The sequence below is a fragment of the Oryctolagus cuniculus genome, chromosome 12 (assembly GCF_964237555.1).
Source record: "Oryctolagus cuniculus chromosome 12, mOryCun1.1, whole genome shotgun sequence".
Classification (NCBI taxonomy): Eukaryota; Metazoa; Chordata; class Mammalia; order Lagomorpha; family Leporidae; genus Oryctolagus; species Oryctolagus cuniculus.
In genome coordinates, this window is record NC_091443.1 from 49,078,809 (window position 1) to 49,092,534 (window position 13,726).

At 36.1% G+C, this 13,726-nt stretch overlaps 1 long non-coding RNA gene across 1 annotated transcript in view; it reads right to left on the reverse strand.

The window, feature by feature from the left end:
* Nucleotides 1-1,858: 1,858 nt before the first annotated feature.
* The window catches only part of LOC127483804 (uncharacterized), a 55,197-nt gene continuing 43,329 nt past the window's right edge, over nucleotides 1,859-13,726 (reverse strand). Inside the window, exon 3 of the long non-coding RNA XR_007910513.2 lies at nucleotides 1,859-2,129. This is a non-coding gene — a long non-coding RNA (uncharacterized lncRNA). The remainder of the gene's footprint in view (nucleotides 2,130-13,726) is intronic.

Consider the following 13,726-nt stretch of genomic DNA (forward strand, 5'->3'; position numbering starts at 1 on the left):
TGTGTCCTCATATGAGCACCTAAACTCAGGTTTCTCTCTGAGAGGAAGAGATCAACTCCCGTGATACTGTGTTAGGCCTGATTATGAAGGATAACAATTTGCTCTTCAAGGCATGATTATAAATACGTTCACTGTAAGTGGATGTAATAATTAACACATTATTTTCGATATGCTATTCTAGCATTTTGAGGAGCATTGTGGGGAAATATAAGTCCATAAATATTAATAGATATTATGTAAAAATTTTAAAATTCATTAGTTAAGTGATTAAGTAAGGCTGATTTACACAAATTAAGAGATTAGTTTTTTTTCCTCAGAGTTTTGAACTCAGTAAAGAATGTTGTCATTTCCATAAATGGGATAATTGGCCAGGATCTGGGTTCTTCAGAATGCTGACAGACTTGGGCAATCATTTCAGGTTAACTTGTTCTATTCTCATTAAAATTCTACGGTCCCAGTCCCCTTGTGTTCTCTGTGTGACTGACACTTGGTCCTTATAAGGTTTTGTCTGTTTGCTGATCTGAAATGAATAAATGTTCAATCTGACACCTTATTTCTTTTCCCTCATGTGTACTTTTATTTGTAATAGTGGTGAAATATAACACATCTTTACCACATCACATATTTTTAAAAATACAGGTTAGCAGTCCATTCACATTGTTGTGCACAAGCTCCAAAACTCTTCATCTTGCAGAACTGAAACCCTGTACCCGTTAAGCAATGGTTCCCTGTTCTCCTTCCTGCCCCTCGACCCTGCAATCAGCATTCTACTTTCTGTCTCTATGAATTTGACTATCTCAGCAACTCTTGGAAATGGATTTGACTTTTTGAGGCTGGCTTATTTCACTTAATGTCCTCAAGGTTCACATATGTTGAAACATGTGTCAGAGTTTTCTTCTCTTTTGAAGTCGAAGAGCATTCCAATGTATGTTTGCATCACAGTCTGTTTATTCATCTGTTGGTAGAAACTTGGGTTGCTTCCACGTTTTGGCTTTTGTGAATAGTGCCACTATGAATGTGAGTATAAAATTGTCTGGGAATTCTTTTTAGTTTGTTTGGATATATAACCATTAGTAGATTTGCTGAGTCATATAATAATTCTATTTTTAATTGTTTGAGGAACCATCATACTATTTTCTACAGGGACTGCACCATTTTGCAATTCTACTGTTGGTACATGAGGCTTTCAATTCTTCTACCTCCTCCTGGATAATTGTTACTTTCTGTTTATTGTGTTTGTTTCCAGTCATCTAAGTGGGTGTGGGATGGTGCCTCATTGTGGTTTTGATTTGTATTTTCCTAATTAGAGGTGTTGAGCATATTTTCATATGCTTCCTTGTTAACACCTTAATTCTGACCAGATTCTCCAGTTTAATCTTTAACGTGGCACCAAGTGATACTTATTTCTAATAATACATATAGAAAACATTAAGAGGAGTACACTGAAGAATTTTTTGTGCTATTAAATCAATGCAGTCACTAAACAATCAACGTAATCTAGTGGTGGGAAATATAGGAGAAGTCTGGATTAAAGAATAGGGAAAACTCAAAGTGGTTCATTAATTGTGACAAATAGATTACAAAAACTTGAGATATTAATAATAAAGGAAGCTGGGTATGGTTTATAGATTGTGATAAATATACTAACATTTGATGTTAACAATAGGGAAACTGGGTATGGCATATTTGGTAACTCATTGTACTATTTTACAGCTTGTGTTTTGTAAACTTAAAATTATTCTGAAATAAAAAGATTTTTTAAAAAATCTTAAAACTCAACATATGGTGCATTTTGCTATTAAATCTGGAGAGTTTAGATTAGTGTTTTTCTATCTTTTATTATACAAAGTCTCTTTTAAATAAAAAATTAAACTTACATGATGTTATTCATCCTTTTGGTATCTATTGATTGAGAAAAATATATGACAAAAATGTCTTTAAGGACTGTGCTATCTATTGCATTGGTCAACATAATCAGCACTAGCTGCTGAATCAAATAAACCTTAAATCTTTGCTGCCTTGCAGAAGACAAGAGGTACCTTTCTCACTGAGGTAGAGACCAGAACAGGTCAGGTGACATCCCAACATTCCATGCCTATGCCTTTTGGAAAGCATAGACACTAACGTCACTGTAGGAAGAGAGATGAGAAATGGAGTAAGTATGGCAGTTTCTAACTGTCTTGTCCCTAAAGTGACCTATGCCATGTGCTCTTACAGTCTTTTGGCCAAGCCTAGTCAAATGGTACTAACCCATCTGCAGGGAAGGCTGAGAACTGTAGTAGACCACGTGTAATTCAGAACACACTGACCCTACAAGACAGATTAATGAACTTGTATTCTGTTAAACACAAAAGTGACTAAATACTCTTGAAAAATAACAATAAATGTATTGTGTGATTCATGTAGTCTACAAATAACAATAAATGTATTGTGTGATTCATGTAGTCTACAAATCTTGTACACAGGAATGTGAAAGACTTTTGCAATAATTCTGGTAAATCAGGATTTGATGGATAAGAAGGGCCCATGGCATCAATTGTGAATCAAATAGTACTGCGATTTTAACTAGTATAAAATTAGAAGCATAGAACCTAAGACTGTTTCATTTCTAGATGAGATCATCACTAAACTCAATAAATGAATGTGTTTATTGTTTAAAAATTCATAGAAAACAATAATGGTGATATTTTCTCCCATTACCACTCCACTGATGATCTTAATTTCAATTACTTTGATGCTGGATTTTAGGGTTATTCCTTGCTGTGTGTGTATTCCTCATTGTCTCGAATGTGCAATAAAATTTGTCACTTTGATTTGAAATTCTCTGGGTTAGGGAATTGATTTCACCACCTTTGCTTTTTTTTTTTTTTTTTTAAAGAGCTGTTCATCAACCATTATGTATAAACTGCCTTAAATTCAATGGAAAACACATAACATTTCAAGTCTTCTATACATACATACATACTTCATAACTTTCTACCTTGTGTCATTTTTTATTTATTTTATAGGCAGAGATAGAAAGAGATCTTCCATCTGCTAGTTCACTCCCCAAATGCCTGCAACAGCTAGGGCCAGGTCAGGCCGAAGTAAGAAACGAGAAGCTCCATCTAGATCTCTCATGTGTGTGGCAGGAACCCCAGCACCAAGCCATCGTCATTCCTCCCAGAGTACATATAAGCAGGAAGTTGGATTGGAATGGAGATGGGACTCAATCCCAAGCACTGTGATATGGGATGTGACTTTGTCATTCAGAAACTTAACTTGCAGTAACTGCCTCCCCTATACCTTCTGCTTGATTGATCATAGTAATTACATAAAGACTGTTCCTGTATTATGCTAAAGCACTCAATTGAAAAGTTCTGGAGCAGGCGTTTGGCGCAGCAGTTAAGATGTCACTTGGGAATCTCCTGTCATATCATAGTGCCCTGGGCTGAGTCTCAACTTATTCCCCATTCTAGCTTCCTATAATGCTCATCCTGGGAGGCAGTATGTGATGATTCAAGTACTTGGATCCCTGCCGCCTACATGGGAGACCTGGATTTAGTCACAGGCTCTTGGTTTTGGCTTGGCCCAACCGTGGCTGTAGCAGGTATTTGGAGAGTGAACCAGTCAGAGCATATCTGTCTTACTCTGCCTTTTAAGTAAATATCATTGTTTTTAAAGTTCTATGACTATCAAACTGTTTTTTTTTAGCATCAAATATATATAGAAAGAAAAAAAACAGCTGTTTGAATGATTCCTACTTATAAAAACTATTGAATTCTATCAAAACATATTATATATTGGAATACAGTGACAGTATGAAACAATATTGCTTTATGTTTTATTACAATGGCTAATTTTAGCCTCTAACATAGTTTCTGGTGGCCTTGTCTAACACATTTGAGAAAAATAGATATGAGTTTCCACCTTGCTGTGAACTCACTCTAAAAGCCTCAACTTATTTTTAAAACATAGAGCCAATATTCAGTTATTTCACAGATACATTTTTGGTAGTAACTGAATTTATTTGAAATTACAAGTTCACAATAAGAAGCATCAGAACCACCTTGAATTATCAGGTGTTCTTATACATTTGAACCTACTTAAAATTATTTATATTCTTTAATTAAAACTAGATCAAATTGTTATAAGATTATGATGCGGTTTTATTATTTACAAGTCGATTTTTTGTATTAAACTAGATGAGCAAATGGAATATCATGATATATGAGATGTATGCAAGGTTAGTCACAGGAGATACACACAGAGGCAAGGCAGAGATGTCTGGAAGATCATGTAACACAAAGGATTCAGATTTCTTCTGTGAAACTGGGAGAAAAAGAAGTAATGTTACACAGGGAAGAGCTGGGCTCTACTGTATGATCTGTGGTGGTTCCTGTTATGATAGGAAAGTTCTTCATCCTTGATAGATTGTTTATATCTAATATATATCTAATATATATATTAGCCAGAACCATATATTTTGGTTTCTGGTAGATTAATTTCTGTCATTCCTTCATCTGGCCTGGCTCATGCTCAGTTAATCAAAAGAAATCAAGGTAAAATTATGTTCCTAAGATCACACAAAAATAAATGGTCAAAAGGAATATTAAAGTGCTTTTTCTATAGACATCTAAGTTGTTTTATAGCTCATAGAAACACCCTATGCCGTTTATTTCAAGTTATTTTAAATTCTTCACTGGTGTTTTTCCTTAAGTTTTTTTTTTTTCCCAATCACATATTTCTTTGCTAGAGGGAAATATGAATTAATTTTTTGCTAGTTCTATGCATGGTCCTACTTTCATTTATATTAAATATATTCTAAAAATCCTACAGGTTTGTTTTGGAGTGTTTACAGAAATACATTGAGAAGGAAAGGAAATGATTGCTAAGCTGGATTTCAGTAATGGAGTAATCAGAGACTTCATGGAGTTCATTTTCTTCCTTATTTATGATTTATGGTTGTTTCTTTAACTGCCTACAAGGTACACGAAGAAGCATAAGCCAGAAAACTATGGAAGCATACATAAATATTTATTCAAATGTGTTATTTTCCATCTGATAACAATGTTTTTTTAAAGACTTTCTCTATTGGAGCCCATTTTTTCAGAGCAACTCACTCCATTTTTTTTTCTGCTTTGTTTTGCTTTTATTCATTTTTGCAAATTTCTAGAGAGGAAGCAAAAGTTTTATTTTCCCAGAAGAAATTGCACTCACTGCAACTTTATCATGCCCTGAGTTGAAAGCCATAAGAATGTGATCAGATGCTGTTACCACTGTTTTCCAATCAATACAGGTGAGAGGCAAGGCAAGCAAACCACCAGGCTGCACACAAAGTCTTGCCTTCTACACAATCTGAAGCATAAAAAGAGGTTTGCACAGATCTGGGATTTATGAAACCATTCTCAAAAGCCTGCATGTGCTCCGCTTGAGTGTGTTTGTGTGTGTGTGTGTGTGTGTGTGTGTGTGTATCTACCTTTCATTCCTTAACAATCTCACTAGAGATATAAATATTTATGCCCAAAAATGTATTAAAGAGTGAAAAATTCAAACAGTTGCATGGTCTAAATAATTGTTTTGACTGGAGAGTACCAATTTTTCTGTAGAAATCATTGTCTTAATGCTGTCACTAGGAACCACAATGAAGAAATCTGTGGAGTTGATAAGCCACAAAATCCTCTGTCAATGTATATGCTATAAAAGGTATATTAATGACAGTTATCCTAGATACTATCGGGTGAGTATGTTCAAGTAACAGTACAGTGTTTGGATTCTGGAATCACACTGTCTTATTTTCAATTATGGCTCTGCCCTCCCTAGCTGTGTGATCCTAGGCAAGTCAGTTATTTTTTATGGAACTGAATTTCCTCCTCTGTAAAATGTGCATATTGAAAGTACTTATGTATTTTTATTGTTGGGCTTAAATATGCTAAATTGTAACACTGTGAAATGTGTTAAAGGGTTTACTACAATGCCAGCTGTTCAGTATTCAGTAAAATTAGCTAAACAACAGGGAAACTGGCACAGTGTTTAAGATCTGCTTGGGACACTGGCACCCCATGGGAGAGGGCCTGAGGTTAAGTCCCTGCTTCATTTCATATCCAGCTTCCTACTGATGCACACTTTGGATGCTGAGGTGATGCTCAAGCACTTGGCTTTCTGCCACCCACATTAAAAACGTGGGTGGAGTTCAAGGTGTCTGGCCCCAGCCTGGCCCAGCCCTGGCTCCCACAGGCTTTCGGGAAGTGAACCAGCAGACAGAAGATCTCTCTATTTCTCCCTCTCTTTCTCTGTCTCTTTGACTTTCAAAATAAAATGAATAAGTAAGAAAACTTTTAAAAAGTGGATATCAGTACAAACTGCCACTGAGGATTTTGCAGCTGGTCAACATCTCATCTTGAGTACTATTTAGGGTTGCCATAATTACATCCAGAAGAAGAGTGAGTTCATAGCCATCCAAAGTGAACTTTTTCCCAATGCAGGTTTGAGAGAAGCTAGAATAGAAATCAAATCCCTTAAAGAACACAAAAAAGATCTCTATTGAGTCACCAACACAAAATAAATTAATGTACCCTATGACTCAAGGAGAGGAAATAAAAGTGATAGATGTTAGAATTGTTTAACAATCTCTGATTTTCCATGGAAGGAGAGTATTATCTTATTTAAGGCAAATATATAGTTTGACTCACATCAGACTCCTTGAACACGACAGACTATTTGTGAAAATTTTATGAGAGGAATCAAAAATTAGATATTACTCTGTTTAACTCCAAGAAGGTAATTTTTGTGTTTTTTTTTTTCTCAAACATTAAATGTATGATTCTTGAATAGTCATTGCTTAACATTTGCTTTTTGGCATTGAAAGGTACATTTAATGTATGTTCATATTCACGGATGCATAATATGAGTAAATACTTCAATAATAACAGCAGTAACAGCAACAATACAATCAGTCCCGCAGATGGCCTGTATTGCCAAATAAACATGATTGCCAATAGCAATTATTTTTTTGTAATGCAGACTAAATCAATGTGACTTTTCTGATCCATGGCAAAACTCAATGCTGGAAGACAGCAGAGAAGTGTCAGTTCTTTACAATAAAGAAAACAAACACTTTTTAACATGAAGACCATAGACGCTATAATTACCATGAGGCCTCCTTGGAGACACTACTAAAAGTTGATATTTAGGTAACTGAGAGATGAACAGGAAAACCACAATGGAAGCAATGGTGAAGAGAGAGCATTACGAATGTAGGACTAAGATGTTGAACTAGTAAGGCCAATATTAGAGCAGTAAAGGATGAGGATTACAGGACTAATAGACAAACAAATATGGGAGTTACAGTTACAGAAGAAAGTGTAATTGTCACAATCTTGAAAATGAATAAGTTATGACAGAAAAGGTGGGGGAAAGAGGAAATGTGCAAAGAAAATAAAAAGTATGGGTTTCCTTTGTATTTTAAGACTATGAAGTAAAATACACATTTAAAATCAATAAATTCAATAAAAGAAGTATAACGATACTTTAAAAAGTAAATAATAGGAAAGACAACATCATCCACTAAAATGATGCTGAAGGAGAGAGGGAAATAAGAAAAAGAAAAATAAATAAATAAATGGGGGCTGGTGCTGTGGCACAGTAGGTTAATCCTCCACCTGTGGCACTGGCATCCCATATGGGCACCCATTCAAGTCCCAGCTGCCCCTCCTCCTATCCAGCTCTCTGCTATGGCCTGGGAAAGCAGTAGAAAGTGGCCCAAGTATTTGTGTCCCTGCACTCGCGTAGGAGACTGGGAAGAAACTCCTGGCTCTGGGCTTCCGATCGGTGCAGTTCTGGCCGTTGCAGCCATCTGGAGAGTGAACCAATGGATGGAAGACCTCTCTCTCTCTGTCTCTCCCTCTCATTGTCTGTAACTATACCTCTCAAACAAATAAAAAAATCTTTAAACACTAAATAAATGTATAATTCTGACAAAATATTGTTCTTATATTAATGCATGATAAAAGGAATAATAACTCGAGGATCACTCTTCTTTTTATGTTAGAAAAAAAAAAATCTGGCAAGTGTCCAGAAGAGACAAATAAATACACATACATACAATGTCACTATCTACCTTCCTGTCTAGATGCATACTTTATCACAATTTTTGGCCATTGAGGATTTCCACTATTTTGCTCTTGCAAGCTCAACTGTGCATTTAAGAAATACAGGATATTTTATTTAAAATTATGACTGACATTTTTCTAAAAGTTATTTTCTAAAGAATAATTCTGAATATTTTTGAAGTAAAAGCACAGGAACTGATATAACAATGAGGATAATGGGTGTAAATCTCACATTAACACTACTTTTAAATAGTAAAGTAAAAGTCCCCAACAGAGTAATGCTATGACAAGGTTGGGATTATACTAGGAGTGCTGAAATATCCATATCAGGAAGTCTCCTAATGTGTTTAAGTATGTGAATACTTAAAGAGTGAAACACAACTATGAAATCATTAACTATCAACATTAAGTTTCACTCAACAAAGTCCATGTCCATACATGATAAAAATGTAATAACATAGGCTATGCAATATCTTTACAACATGTACCAATCCCCACATTACAATTTTCATGATGATTGATGTGAAAACATTAGAGATTTGCATAAAGTTCTGTATGTGGAAAGAATGTCCACTAGCATTACTATTACATAACATTCTCCTAAAGAATTACACAAAGCCAAAAAAAAAAAAAAAAAAAAAAGAATTACATAAAGCCATTAGGTAATAAAAAAGAACATAGAGGTATACAAATTGAAAGAGCTATGCATAAAATTAATAGAAAAATTAAGTCTTCTTGCATTCAAATATCAAGACTAGGAAATATAAACAGATGGGCATTTGACTTACTGGTTAGGGCTCTGGTTAAGATACCTGCATTCCGTATCAGAGTACCTGGATTTGGTATCTGGCTCTATATCAGTTTCCCGGTAGTGCAGATCCTAGAAGGTAGCAGTGATGACACAAGTGTTTTGTTCCTGTCAATGTGTCGCCGACCTGGAGTAAGTTCCCAGCTTTGGATTCAGCCAGTGGTCAATGTAAACATTTGGGAAGTATACCAGTGGATAGGAATTCTTTCTCTGGACATTTATACGTCCCTTTCTTTTTCTCTCTGCCTCTTAGATAAGAAAACAAATCAAGAAAAGAAAAAAAAAAAGATCTTCCCTTTAATAACATAAATAACATAAAAGTAAATAGACATGTAGTCAACGGGAAAATAGCAAGCCTTACACTAAATTGTTTGATTTTGCTGCTAAACAAAACTTGAGGAAACAGACACCATAGATGAACACAACAACATTAAACATCATAATGATATAAAATATCCGTAGTTTAATCTAGGAATTTCACATGAACTAAACAAAAGAAACAGGTTAAATCAGGAACCAGACAGTGTGATTCTAAATTTTATGTGAAAAAATAACCAAGCAATATTTCTCAGAAATATTCTAAAAATTAAAGTAATAAGCAACCATTCTAGACAAATGAGCACAGATGAAACCATAAAGATACAGGACAAAACAATTGAATGACTGTTTTATTGCAGCCTTACATTAAGAAAAAAATTTCTTTGTGTGACTCAGAGAAACCATAAAATGAATAATTAAAACATTTACCTCAGAACAGGCATGTAGCCTACCCACTAAGCTGCTAATATCCTGCACTGGAGTTCCTTGCTTTGATTACCAGCTACAGCTCTAGACTTCAGCTTTCTACTAATGCAAACTGTGGAACCCAGTGGTAACAACTCAATTAATTGGGCCCCATGTCACCTACATGGGAGAATTGGATTGCATCTCAGCTCTGGCACTAGCTCAGCCCTGGACTGCGTGGACATTTAAGGCGTGAACTTACAGATGGAAGCTCTGTCTAATGCATTCATTCTCTCTCTCTCTTGCTCTCGCTCTCTCTTGCCCTTGCTCGCTCTCTCTCTCGTTCTCGCTCTCTCATTCTCTTGCTCTCTGTCATTCTTTCTCTCCTTCTCAAATATATTTTTAATTTGAAAAATGACCTTTATCTCAATAGAAATCAAAACAACTTTGTACAATAATTACAGCATAAACCAGGAAAGTGGACAAAGGCTAAGTTGGAAAAAAAATCTTTACAAATCGTATCACAAAGAGCTAGTTTTTCTACTGTATGAAGAATGCTTGGGGCTGGCTCCATGGCTCACTGGGTTAATCCTCCGCCTGCGGCACCAGCATCCCATATAGGCGCCAGGTTCTAGTCCCGGCTGATCCTCTTCCAGTCCAGCTCTCTGCTGTGGCCAGGGAAGGCAGTGGAAGATGGCCTAAGTGCTTGGGCGCCTGCACCCGCATGGGAGACCAGGAGGAGGCACCTGGCTCCTGACTTCGGATTGGCATAGTTCCGGCCGTGGTGGCCATTTGGGGAGTGAACCAACGGGAAAGGTGGACCTTTCTTTCTTTCTCTCTCTCTCTCTCTCTCACTGTCTATAACTCTACCTGTCAAATAAATAAATAGAATCTTAAAAAAAAGTAATGCTAACAAATCATTAGTGTAATGGTCCAACATTTCAAGAGGATAACCAGAAAAGAGAATGCTATAGTTTGCAAAAAGGTATATCCAAATGGCTCTTAAACAAGTGCATTGTTGCACAGACCCACTCATGATAAGAAAAATTCAAGTTAAATCTATACTGGGATGTTACTTCTTGGATTGATGAATATCAAAAAGACTGATGACACATTGCAGTGACAAATGTGTTGGGAGGCAGTTAAATTGGTATGGCTCGCATGTAGGACAATTTAGGAATGTATGGCAAAGTTGAAGATGTACATTTTTTAACTTAACATCTCTATTAAAAATATCTTATAAGCTCCAACATGTGAGAAATGTTATGTGGGAAGTTATTAGTGTTGCATTATTTGGAATATATTTGGGCCAATTAAATAAGTAATGCAGAAACAAACAGTAGAACAGGAGAATAGGAAATTTTGTTTTCTGCACTTGTATGAAATTATGTTCAAGATACAGTGTCTTGGTTCCTTGAGATAGCAATAACAAAATACTAAAACTTGGTAACATCAATAGCAGAAATTTATTTCTCAAAGTTCCAGAGCCTGGGAAATCCAAAGTGAAGGTGCAGATTCCATGGCTGATGAGTTCCACTTCCTGGTTCATACATGATGCCTTCTTGTGTCTTCAATGATAGAGGGGTTGAGTGGGCCTTTTAAAAATAAGGGTACAGATCCTATTCATGAACACATAACCTAATCACCTGCAAAGTTCCCACTTCATAATACCATCACTTTGGGGGTTGGGATTTCAAAGCACTAATTTAAACAGATCATAGCATATGATAAGTGAAATAACGAAATGAGATTAGTGCTTGACAGCATTTGAAGACAATACTTTTTTTTAAAAAATCACTTATATGTGCATTCAATATCTCTAGATATTAATCAAGGGAAGAGAAATGAGTGCCAGAATTAAAAGGAGGGCAGACATTTCATTTTACACCACTTTGAATATTTTTGAATGCTGTGGCATTAATACTTGTCTTAGTCCATTTGCTGCTGTTGCTGTGACAAAATATTTGAGACTGGGCAATTTGTAAAGAAAAGAGGGATATTTTGGATCATGGTCCTGAGACTGAGCAGTCTAAGAATGGGAAGCTATATGTACATCTGTTAGGTGTTTCATGCTATTTAAGTTCATAGCAGATATTAGAATTGAAGTGGGCACAGGGCAAGAGAGAACAGGCTACCCAACTCCTGCAATAGGTAATCTATTCCTTCAACAAATGCATTAATACACCATGAAGGCGCCAACACCAAGATCTAGCACCTCCTATTGGATCCCATTTCCCCAATAATTACACAAATTGAAATATGAGTTTCACAGAGGACAAACCACAATCAAACTATATCACTCTCATTACATCCAAACAAGTCAAATTTAAAGAAAAACAATAAACATACAACTGTGTTATACATGAACTCAATGAAAATGTAATGGTTTGAATGGAGTAGGTCAAGAGGGACGGGAGAGCTAAGAAATTATAGAAAGGGCAATAACATATGCTTAAAGCTAGATTTTTAAAAATAGATTTGTGCTTGAGGTTATAGATGAAAGTACTAGTGTCAGGAGATATCTTAAACAGGTAATAAAGATAAAGAATAATACAAATATGATCAAACTCTAATAAGAATTCATGTTGTTGGGAATGACATTGGTTTCAAATACTGAATTTTTAATCTTTTAAAAATAGAAATTAAATTAAAGTACTTGCTATCCATTAGGGCCACTCCTACTTGGTAGCAATAAGAATTTTTTATCTGTAGCTATTTCTATAATGAAATGGGAGAATAATTGAGTAGATCAAAGTTGTATGGCCCGAGGGACCAGGTAATCTTGGTGGGCTGACAGCAGGATTAAGAAACTCCTGTTATTTTCAGATTCCACCAATATCCTTAATGTTTCCTGGTGGGGAGAATTAGGTCTAATCCCATAAAACAGGTGGAAAATAGTTACTATGTGAAAAAGTGATAGAGAAAACTTATGAAGTAACTTACAAAATTATGAAATGTTTCTCTTGCAAGATCTATAACTATGTGGAGATTTATTTGCCTTTCCATTTCAGCATAAATTCTACTCATAGAATTTATTTTGCTTATTCTCTTTTCCTCTCACCATCCAATTCACACCTAACCCAAGCCATGACCACCCACACCCAAATGTCTTCTCCACTTCTACCTCTTTTTTGATGTACTGTTCTATGACTTTCTATTTCCATCATGTGAAAATGATTCCATTTCTCACCTCTCCTTCCATAATAAAATGTCACATCATACTCTACTACCCTCACCAATGGGCTCTTTACCTTCATGTACTCCAAGCCCACTTTTGTAACACTCAACTGATGACAGATACAATTCTATAGATCTGTTGCATGTCATTTTAGCAGACAAGTGCAAATTCTAGAGTCTAGCACAGAGTTAGGAAATGTTAGTTCAAAATGAGTAATACAATTTCTAGAGAAGCAAATTTTGATTTAAGACAGAACTATTAATGGAGCTGCCCGACATAGGACTTGGCTTTTCCTTCAAAGTAGAAAAGACATCCCAGATAACTTATTCTCAATTTATTAAAATGAAGAGTTTCTTCATTTTAGGTAGGCAGTTGGTCTGCAAGATGCCTAAATCTTTTCCAAATATTAAATTTGTAAGCACTAGCATCATTCTCAACTTACCACTGAAGTTGGGTCTTATATCTGCATTGTTTGCCAAGAAGTACTTTACTACAAGCAAGTGTAGTGTGAAAGATAATAGTTCTTATCAAAATAATCTTTCTCTTAAAAAAGTCAACCTGTTTGTATTCAACCATCTGTTGTTAGAGGGTGTTTATTGAAATAAGCTGAGACAAAGAGATATGGTGACAGAAGCCTCTAGCACAGTAAGGGCAACAAAAACAAGAAACAACCTGCTCAGTGTCGCTCCCCCTCTTCGTGGAGGAACGACACAAGACCCTGCGCTGTTCTTTCGTCTGCTCGGCCCTCCCCGGGTTTGCTGCTGGTTCTTCCCGGGTTGGCTACTAGCCCTTCCACCTCCGTGGAAGGGCAGTTCCCCCTGGCCACATTCCCCACTTCCGCAGGGGAGCGGCACACCGCCAGCCGGCTCTCTGGGGGGTTGCACAGGTGTTCCCCTTAGATGTTCCTCTTAGATGTTCCTGGTGCAT